Source organism: Oncorhynchus masou, unplaced genomic scaffold (assembly GCF_036934945.1).
Source record: "Oncorhynchus masou masou isolate Uvic2021 unplaced genomic scaffold, UVic_Omas_1.1 unplaced_scaffold_6290, whole genome shotgun sequence".
In the NCBI taxonomy this organism is placed as follows: Eukaryota; Metazoa; Chordata; class Actinopteri; order Salmoniformes; family Salmonidae; genus Oncorhynchus; species Oncorhynchus masou.
The window spans coordinates 1-11538 of NW_027012720.1; the positions used below are offsets into that span (position 1 = coordinate 1).

General features: G+C 43.8%; 1 pseudogene; it reads left to right on the top strand.

The window, feature by feature from the left end:
* Nucleotides 1-3968: 3968 nt before the first annotated feature.
* LOC135536537 (Ig kappa-b4 chain C region-like) lies at nucleotides 3969-4379 on the top strand (annotated as a pseudogene).
* The last annotated feature ends 7159 nt before the right edge of the window (nucleotides 4380-11538 follow it).

Genomic DNA, 11538 nt, shown 5'->3' on the forward strand with positions numbered 1-11538 from the left:
TATCATAGAAACAAATATGTTTTTGTCTCTTTCAATAATTTTACTTTAGTCTTAAATGTTGAATGATATAGAAAAATATTCGTAAAGTAGGATTCACAGTTTCTATGAAAACTATCTGACCTAAACCTTATTGCTTAGTTATTTATGTTCTAACCACAACGTCATTAACAGGTAGTTCATACTAACAAAGGATACTACTATTTTCACAGATTAACAAGAGATGTTTAGCCATTTGTAGTACAGTAGGTACTCTTTATTCATATTTCTCAGAAGTTTTTGACCTGCTTGACTTCTAGATTTATAAATACAATAATGTAATGCTATTGAACATTTGATCGATATCTCACACCTGAATTTAGCTACATTTATTTAAAAAGTTGTCCACATAATATTACCAGTATCACATCTGCAAGATAGTCAGAGTCTTCTCTACCTCTAACACCCTGGTAACAGAGTCAACATCTGGTGACATTAGAGCTCTATTCTGGGACATGCAGGACCACCCAGCTCTGTCTATGTAAATGTTAGTTTCACTCCCACAACTTCCAGTCTAGCAGATGAACAGTTTCACTGCCTGAAATATCCTGGACTGGGCCAGATGTGGGGGAGTGGATTGGTTTGAACGTTTATGGTTGATTCAGGGTGGGAGACATAACAGATGCATAAGTAATCCGTAATAAATGGACACCATACTTAAATTAGATATGTGCATAAACATGTCTCATATTTGAGCCCTGCATCATGTCTCATTCACAGATGTAACAGTCAATAACCTGCTCATCAAGATAGTTCATATAATGCTAGATGATCACATCACATGTTTGGTTGTGAGGTTCATATGGGGATTCTATTTATGGTGCTGATGCTGATGTAACATCACCTCATTTGAATATGGACTGATATTGTGTGTGTTTTATAGCATCAAATAACATTTATAGGTGTACTTTCAGGCTGTGACAAATATAATGAGTCAAATATGACATGATGATGATGATGGTGATGGTCGTGATGATGATACTGTTGATGACGATGGAGAACATGTGATCTGAATGAAGGTTTCTAACGTTATTCAAAGTTTCGTCACTGATCAGTGTTCCATGTCACTGTCTCTTCTCCCTCAGTCACTGTGCAGTCTGACTGAGGGAGGTTTTTGTACGTCTCTGTATCACTGTGTGAACACCCAAACACTGTTGGTGTAGTGTAAACTCTGACAGTAGTAATCTCCTGCATCTTCAGCCTGGACTCCACTGATGGTCAGAGTGAAGTCAGTCCCAGATCCACTACCACTGAATCTAGATGGAGTCCCAGTGAACCTGTTGTTTATCTGATAAATGAGGAGTTTAGGAGCTTCTCCAGGTCTCTGTTGGTACCAGTGCAGGTAATTACTGTATATACCACTGCTGAGTTTACAGCCAATGTTGACCGTCTCTCCATTGCCATCAGCTTTCACTGCAGGTGTCTGAGTCAGAGTGTACTGTCCTCTGGATTCTGAATATTGAATGGTGAGAGAAACAAACAAAACATATCTGAAATGATGTAATTAATACATTATTATGAGATAATCATGCATTACTTACTCAATTATTGTTACTTAGATAATCACAATTCTTATACCTGTATGTAGAAGACAAGTGTCCAGATTAAGATGGTGATGAAAGCCATGGTTGTTGTGGGTTCTGTTGTCATGAAGGACAGCTCTCAGTCATGAAGTGTTAAACTCACAGGGATATAAATGCTCTTAGAGCAGCAGGACAGATGCATTATGCAAATGAATGTTTCAAATCTTTATCAGTTCCCAAGTCGAAACACCATCAGAATATATCTTGTCCTGCATGAGCTTTCTTTTAGAATAACTAGGTGGTGCTTATATTTGTCCTATTTCACGCATGTGTAAATGAAAAATGTTTATGTTTTTATATCCCAACTCCCCCTGAGACAGCCTCGGAGAGGGGGGTCACAGCCCAGATCTGCCATTATCAACTGCGACCCTGGAGCAATTAGGGTTAAGTGCCTTGCTAAAGGAAACATCAGATGTTCCACCGTCGGCCTGGGGATTTGAACGAGCAACCTTTCGGTTACTAGCAACACTCTAACCGCTAGCTACATGTCGCCTTTAATAACATCAAACAGCAACTGTTTACTCAGATCCCTAATGTACGGCAACTTTTATGTCACACCACAATTATATTTTGTTCTGATGATGATCAGATACCGTGGACTGTCTGTTCACTCATGCTTGGTCTCTAATGTAAGTTCCTCTAATCAGTTAGTGAACACTTCTCTAAACCAAAGCTGGTAGGATTCCTCTGGTCGTGTTGTCTGTCCTCTGTGACTTTACCACCACTGTTAAATCTGAGATCAACATGTTTAATACAGGAATATACAACATGGATCACTATCACTACTGCTGCTGCTGTTGTCTTTCATATGGACAATATGGAGGAATACTAGCAACACTGATCTAATGCTGGACTGTACCTCCAGACGAGAAGAACACCTGATACACAGAGGAAGGAAAAATACTACTATCTGGGATTTATGATACAATTCATATTTGTATTATCTAGAAACAGCTCATATGAAGTGTTTGTTCTACCTGGAAGATGTTAAAGTGTATCTGTGTTGATTATGATTCTGTTTGAGTGATCTTCACTGTAATGGCTGCAGCATCACACCAAAGAGGTTTTCGTATTTCAGCAGTAATAGTGTAATGAACACGATGGGAGACAGAGAGCTGGTTTCAATGCAGGGCAGCAGGTGTTTGTTTGTAAAGGACAACAGGAGGAGGCATGTAGCTGTGTCCAGGGACAGGCAGAAGGTCATACACAGAGGTCCAAAAAGGCAACAGTACAGGCAGGGACAAGGCTGGTAATGTAGTCCGGGAGAGCAGGCAAGAGGTTGATAACAGGAAATCCGTTAGGCTGAAGTACAGGCAGGGAATAGGCAAAAGGCACCGTTAGTGAGGCAGACCAAAAACTATCATACACAAGACTGAATACGGGAAAAACAGAGCTCCGAATAGAAGTGTGTCACAAAACAAACAATACCTCACAATGATGGGGTGAAAAGAACTGAACTAAATAATCTGTGTAAATGACATACAGGTGTGTGAACAGAATTCAGGTGATTGGGATCTGACAGTGAGCTAGAGGGGATCTATGTGTTTGAGAGTGTGAGTTGGAAAGTGAGCTGCGTTCAGGGGATCTATGTGTTTGAGAGTGTGAGTTGGAAAGTGAGCTGCGTTCAGGGGATCTATGTGTTTGAGAGTGTGAGTTGGAAGCAGACGTTACAAATAGGGATTGTATCACAGTGGTACACTTTTGGTAGCGTCAGCAGACTAGATTTTGGAAGTAAGTAAACAACAAAATGTATCATTTTATTCACTTTTGTTGTCGTGAGTCAATACTTTTGACTGAGCCTTCTTTCAAATAACATTTTATTGAATCAAAATGATAAATTGTAAGTTTATTTACGTCTGGTTTGTATGATTGCAGACTATAACTCCTAATTCTGGTATAATTGCTAATAGTATTGTATATAGTATTCATCATTGTTGCATTGTGTTCATGGTAGACTTCACTGTTAGTGTGAAGACAAAGGGTCTCAGTTATGGTTGTAACTGACATCATAATCCAACATGTTTGATATGTGATGTAAATACTATGAATATGACTTGGCTGTTCTGATCAGATCCATTCCTCAACAATATCAGTATAACATGTATAACTGACACCATATGACTAGCAACTCTAGTTATTTAACCACTTTATACTTGTTTGGTTCATAAATCTGCTTTGTATCATATTACCTTAGGTTTTTCTCCACAGCTTTAAAACAATATAACTTTTACATTTATATTTAGAGGGCATTTCCAATTCACTATATTTTGATGTGTACTTTTATGGAGATAATCTCTTAGTGTTGCTGTACTTGATGTAGTTACTGAGTTGATGTCTTCTGTTTGTTCCAGGTAACAGTTCCCCCACCCTCACCGTCCTGTCCCCCTCTAGTGAGGAGCTGTCCAGTACAACAACAGCCACACTGATGTGTCTGGCCAACAAGGGCTTCCCCTCAGACTGGACCTTGAGCTGGAAAGTGGACGGGACCAGCAAGAACCAGAAGACCAGTCCCGGGGTCCTGGAGAAGGATGGCCTGTACAGCTGGAGCAGCACCCTGACTCTCACTGGCCAGGAGTGGACCAAGGCAGGAGAGGTGACCTGAGAAGCCCAGCAGAAATCCCAGACTCCAGTCACCAAGACCCTAAGTAGCGCTGACTGTTCTGGGTAGGACCCCGCAGTCACACACCCTTGTGGAGAGAGGCTGCTGGTTCCTCTGCTTTGACTCTGTTCTGAGATCAGATGTTCTCTGTCTTGTTGATCACTGACATGTAGACTAACGGGGCTTTGCTTGAGTTCATGTGTCAATCCTCTCAGTATACTGAGATTCAATCGGTGTTAGATTTGATGAGTTCTGTTTTTTTACTATTAAATACTGTAGGAATGTTTACTTTGATGCTCTGATGAATAGATGAAAATAAAGATTTCCCTTTGGAACACATATTTCTGTTGTCTCTTTTAATAATTAGACTGCAGTCTTAAATGTTGAATGATATAGAAAAATATTCGTAAAGTAGGATTCACAGTTTCTATGAAAACTAAACCTTATTGCTTAGTTATTTATGTTCTAACCACAACGTCATTAACGTCATTAACAGGTAGTTCATACTAACAAAGGATACTACTATTTTCACAGATTAACAGGAGAGGTTTAGCCATTTGTAGTACAGTAGGTACTCTTTATTCATATTTCTCAGAAGTTTTTGACCTGCTTGACTTCTAGATTTATAAATACAATAATGTAATGCTATTGAACATTTGATCTCACACCTGCATTTAGCTACATTTATTTAAAAGTTGTCCACATAATATTACCAGTATCAAATCTGCAAGATAGTCATAGAGTCTTCTCTACCTCTAACACCCTAGTAACAGAGTGAACATCTGGTGACATTAGAGCTCTATTCTGGGACATGCAGGACCACCCAGCTCTGTCTATGTAAATTTTAGTTTCACTCCCACAACTTCCACTTTAGCAGATGAACAGTTTCACTGCCTGAAATATCCTGGACTGGGCCAGATGGGGGAGTGGATTGGTTTGAATGTTTATGGTTGATTCAGGGTGGGAGACATAACAGATACATAAGTAATCAGTAATACATGGACATCATACTTAAATTACATATGTGCATAAACATGTTTCATATTGGAGCCCAGCATCATGTCTCATTCACAGATGTAACTGTCAGGATTTGGCCAGGGTTGTTCCGGGTTTTGGTCACTAGATGCCCCCATTGTGCTTTTGACCTTATGTTTTTTCCTTGTTCCCCATTATTATTTGCACCTGTGCCCTGTATCCTTGATTGTATTTAAACCCTTAGTTTCCTCAGTTCTGTGCTCTGTGTTTGTATGTTAGCACCCAGCCCTAGTGTTCTGTGTATTCGTGTCGATTCCGGTGGATGCTCTTGTGGAATTCTGTTTTTGTTTTTGAGTATCTCTTGAGGCTTTTTTGTGCTATTCCTACCACCTTTTGGATTTGCCATTTTTGTATTGAAGGACTTCTCCTTTTTACTTTATTAAATACACCGTCTTAAGTACTGCTGTGTCTGCCTCATCTTCTGGGTTCTGCTGACTATTCGTGGCTCAGTTGGTTAAGTGACTGTTTCTCACTCCGGAGACCCAGGTTCGTAACCGGGTCCTGACAGAAACACAGAGCCTCCCAGGCTGAGAGAGACCGCCGGATGAGGGAGCGACGCTGCTATATTGCGGCAAACCGGGCCATTGCCGTCCACGGTCCCGGGCCCAGGGAAACGCTCTGGTCCCGCATACAGACCGGGGAACTGTAACGGGAAACATAACCTCCTCCCATCCGTCCCAACTCCTGTCTGCTCATTCCAGTCACCCTCTCCGGGGACAACCATAAGCTTCACCTTCAAGCCTTGGGTAGACTCTGAGCCGCAGGTAACTTCATGGATGGTGTCTGGGCGAAGGAGAATGGCGTTCTCTGAACCTCTAAGTGAACCTTATGAGGGTCATACATTGGATGGAAGCCCTTTGGGATCTGGACTTGTCACTCATGTCACTACCTCCTTGCGACTTTCAGTTTCACAACACCAGGAATTGATGAACTTTCATTTGATCTCCTGTTCCGAGTTCCTCTCGTCCTTGGATACCCCTGGCTTCACAGCCATAACCCTCACATCGACTGGTCTGTGGGCACTATCAAGCAGTGGGGTCCTACGCCATGCTACTTGTATTTTCCAGAATTCCCGAGTTCTACTCCCGAGTCTTTAGAATCCATCGACCTGACCCGAGTTCCCGAGTGTTACCATGACCTCAAACTGGTGTTTAGCAAACAGAGGGCCACCATGCTACCACCCCATAGACCTTACGATTGCCCCATCTGACCTGTTTCCGGGCACTTGCCCCCCAGGGGTCGGATCTTTTCCCTATCTCCACCCGAACGAGCTGCTATGGATACCTACATCAAGGACGCTCTGGAAGCAGGCCTCATGCGTCCATCCACCCCCGGCGGGAGCAGGGGTTTTTCTTTGTGGCCAAGAAAGACGGTGGATTACGTCCTGCATCGACTACCGGGGACTCAATGACATAACCGTCCGTAACCGTTACCCGCTACCCCTTATGGCCACAGCCTTCGAGCTGCTCCAGGAAGCAGTTGTTTTCACTCTGCTTGACCCGCGGAACGCATACCATCTTGTGCGGATCAGACCTGGTGACGAGTGGAAGACCGCTTTCAACACGCCTACTGGTCACTATGAATACTTGGTGATGCCCTTCGGCCTGACCAACGCCCCAGCGGTGTTCCAAGCGCTCATAAACGATGTGCTTAGGGATATGCTTAACATATTTGTGTTCGTTTACTTGGATGACATCCTCATCTTTTCGAGCTCCCTTCAAGAACACACTAAGCATGTCAGACAAGTACTCAAACGCCTCCTGGACAGCCATCTGTACGTTAAGCCGGAAAAATGTGAATTCCATTCATCCCGAGTACAATTCCTGGGATTTGTAGTGGAACCCGGTCGAGTCCAAATGGACCCCAGGAAGGTAGGGGCGGTAGCGGATTGGCCCACCCCCAAATCCGTTAAGGAAGTTCAGCGTTTCCTGGGCTTCACAAACTTTACCGCAAGTTCATCAAGAACTTCAGCTTGGTGGCAGCCCCTCTCTCAGCTTTAACCAAGGGTGGCAATGCAAGGTTTTTGTGGGGAAGAGAAGCTGAGACGGCCTTCCAAGGACTCAAGCAGCGCGTTCTCTCTGCTCCCATCCTGATACTACCGACTCACGGATGAACCATTTGTGGTGGAGGTAGACGCATCAGAGGTTGGTGTTGGAGCTGTCCTGTCTCAGAGGGGTGAAGACAAGAAGCTTCATCCGTGCGCTTTCTTCTCACACCGGCTTACCCCGACTGAGAGGAACTACGATGTGGGGGATCGTGAACTCTAGCGGTTAAGATGGCATTGAAGGAATGGAGACACTGGCTCGAGGGGCTTCTCACCAGTTTCAAGTGCTTACGGACTACACAAAAATCTGGAGTATATCCAGCAGGCTTAAGCGGTTGAACTCTAGACAAGCTAGATGGTCTCTTTTCTTCAATCGATTCCAGTTTATCCTCACCTATCGGCCCGGGTCGAAGAATCTCAAACCGGGATGCCCTGTCCCGAGTCTACGCACCTGCCATTCGAGATGACACGGACATGCCTGTCCTTCCTGCTGCTAAGATTGTGGCTCCGATCCGTGGCAAGTTGAGGATACCGTGAGACGTGCCTGGGCTAGCGAACCGGACCCGAAAGGAGGTCCTGCCAATCGGTTGTTTGTCCCCAAGGCAGTGAGGACTCAGGTCCTTCTGTGGGGGCACTCCTCTCGCCTCACCTGTCATCTGGGCGTAGGTCGCACCTTGGAGTTCATCCAGCGTAAGTTCTGGTGGCCTACCATAAGAGAAGACGTTGCCACTTTCGTCAATGCCTGTCCCGTGTGCTGCCAGGGCAAATCTTCTCACCTCCGCCTCAAGGACTCCTTCACCCTTACCTGTTCCCCACAGACCCTGGTCCCATATCTCATTGGACTTTATTACTGGACTTCCTCCATTCCATGGCAATACTACTATCCTAGTCATAATCGACAGGTTTTCAAAGGCGGCCAGGTTCATTCCTCTGACTAAGTTACCTTCTGCCAAGGAAACGGCTGAGTTGGTAATTAATCATGTGTTCCGAGTCTTCGGCATTCCTCAAGATATGGTTTCTGACAGAGGTCCCCAGTTCGCCTCAAGGTTTTGAAGGCCTTCTGCCAACTCATGGGGGCTTCTGCCAGTCTATCTTCAGGGTACCATCCGGAGTCCAACGGCCAAACAGAGAGGATGAATCAAGAGCTGGAAACCACCCTCCGATGTATGACTCGTGACAACCCGTCCACATGGTCGTCCTTATTGTTTGGGCCGAATACGCGCACAACACCTTGCGCTCCTCCTCCACTGGTATGTCCCCGCACGAGTGTCAGTTTGGCTATGCTCCTCCATTGTTCCCGGACCAGGAGGCAGAAGTCAGAGTGCCTTCAGCCTTGAAGTTCGTCAGACGCTGTCGGCTTATGTGGAGGAAGACCCGTCTTAATCTTATGCGCTTCTCACAGAGGTACCAACAACAAGCCAACAGACGTCGCCGTCCCGGGCCTACCCTGCGCCCGGCCAGAGAGTCTGGCTCTCCACAAGAGACTTACCTCTACGGGTGGAGTTTTCAAAGCTGTCCCAAAAATACATCGGTCCCTTCAAGGTTGCCAGGAGAGTTAACCCAGTTTCTTATCGCCTACACTTACCCAGATCCCTTAAGATTAATCCCACATTTCATTGTTAAAACCTGTTGTTTTTTTCTCCCCTTGTCCCGGCAGACAGACCTCCCTCCGCCTCGTGTCATTGGAGGCCAGCCGGCTTATACCGTCCATCGGATACTGATTCCGCCGGGTGCAGCGGTCCTGGCAGTATCTGGTGGACTGGGAAGGCTACGGTCCCGAGGAGCGCTCCTGGGTTCCTGCCAAAGACATCCTGGACCCTGACCTCATTATCAGTTCAGGGCCCTCCACCCTGAGAGAGCTGGTAGGAACGCCAGGAGCCGTTCCTAGGGGGGATTCTGTCAGGATTTGGCCAGGGTTGTTCCGGGTTTTGGTCACTAGATGCCCCCATTGTGCTTTTTGACCTTATGTTTTTTCCCTTGTTCCCCATTATTATTTGCACCTGTGCCTCGTTTCCCCTGATTGTATTTAAACCCTTAGTTTCCTCAGTTCTGTGCTCTGTGTTTGTATGTTAGCACCCAGCCCTAGTGTTCTGTGTATTCTTGTCGATTCCGGTGGATGCTCTTGTGGAATTCTGTTTTGTTTTTGAGTATCTCTTGAGGCTTTTTTGTGCTATTCCTACCACCTTTGGATTTGCCATTTTTGTATTGAAGGACTTCTCCTTTTTACTTTATTAAATACATCGTCTTAAGTACTGCTGTGTCTGCCTCATCTTCTGGGTGCTGCTGAATATTCGTGGCTCAGTTGGTTAAGTGACTGTTTCTCACTCTGGAGACCCAGGTTCGTAACCGGGTCCTGACAGTAACAGTCAATAACCTGCTCATCAAGATAGTTCATATAATGCTAGATGATCACAACACATGTTTGGTTGTGAGGTTCATATGGGGATTCGATTTATGGTGCGGCTGCTGATGTAACATCACCTTACTGAGGGAGGTTTTTGTATGGCTCTGTATCACTGTGTGAACACCCAAACACTGTTGGGGTAGTGTAAACTCTGACAGTAGTAATGTCCTGCATCTTCAGCCTGGACTCCACTGATGGTCAGAGTGAAGTCAGTCCCAGATCCACTACCACTGAATCTAGATGGAGTCCCAGTGAACTTGTTGTTTATCTGATAAATGAGGAGTTTAGTAGCTTCTCCAGGTCTCTGTTGGTACCAGTGCAGGTAATTACTGTATATACCACTGCTGAGTTTACAGCCAATGTGTAAGGGTTTTGCTCTGGTGAAGGAGAAGCGGACCAAAATGCAGCGTGGTGGTTATTCATGTTATTTAATAAAAGGAACTAGACATGAAATAACTAACAAAAAAATAAATGAACGAAAACCTAAACAGTCCTATCTGGTGTAGACACAGAGACAGGAACAATCACCCACAAACACACAGTGAAAACCAGGCTACCTAAATATAGTTCCCAATCAGAGACAATGACTAACACCTGCCTCTGATTGAGAACAATATCAGGTCAGACATAGAAATAGACAAACAAGACATCCAACATAGAATGCCCACTCAGATCACACCCTGACCAACCAAAACAGACACATACAAAGCAAACTATGGTCAGGGTGTGACACAATGTTGACCGTCTCTCCCATTGCCATCAGCTTTCACTGCAGGTGTCTGAGTCAGAGTGTACTGTCCTCTGGATTCTGAATATTGAATGATGAGAGAAACAAACAAAACACTTTTGAATATCTTAATATCTTATGTCATTAATACATTATCCTGAGATAATCATATATTACTTACTCAATTATCATTACTTAGGTATTCATCATTATTATACCTTGTATGCAGAAGACAAGTGTCCAGGTGAAGATGGTGATAAAAGTCATGGTTGTTGTGGGCTCTGTTGTCATGAAGGACAGCTCTCAGTCATAAAGTGTCGGACAGGGCTACAAACACTCCCAGAGCCCTGAAGCATGTGCTGTCTATGGAAAGTTTAATATTTAAGTAATCTTGCTGGTAAGGACCCACATTCATAACATAATTGTGTCATGTATTGAATACCTAAATGGAAAAGAAATAATAAATACCTGATACTGTAATTCCAAGCTGGAAACTTTATTATCTGCATTCTACTGTGGATTTTACTCATAACCCAGAACTATTAGTCCCTATTGCATTATACTAGTACTTCTGTACTATCAGTCCCTGTTGTATTATACTAGTACCTCAGTACACTATCATATATTATACTAATATTTCAGTACTATCAATTTCTATTGTATTATACTAATACTTTAGTACTATCAGTCTCTATTGTATTATACTAGTACTTCAGTACTATCAGTCCCTATTGTATTATACTAATACTTCAGTACTATCAGTCCTTATTGTATTATACTTGTACTTCGTCTGTAACCACAGTAAAACGAGTCCAATATCGACATAACCTGAAAGGATGCTCAGCAAGGAAGAAGCCACTGCTCCAAAACCGCCATACATAAAAGCCAGACTACGGTTTGCAACAGCACATGTGGGCAAAGATGACCTCCCAATATCAGGTCTCACCTGAGAGAGTACATTTTCAATCATAATGGGGAACAACAAAGGACTAATGACACTTCCCTGGGGGTACCATTATCTACCTCATAGATTTCTGACATAGTGCTCCCCAACCTCATTTGTATTGATCGCCCAAATAGAAAATTCTTTATCCAGTTAAAAACCTTCCT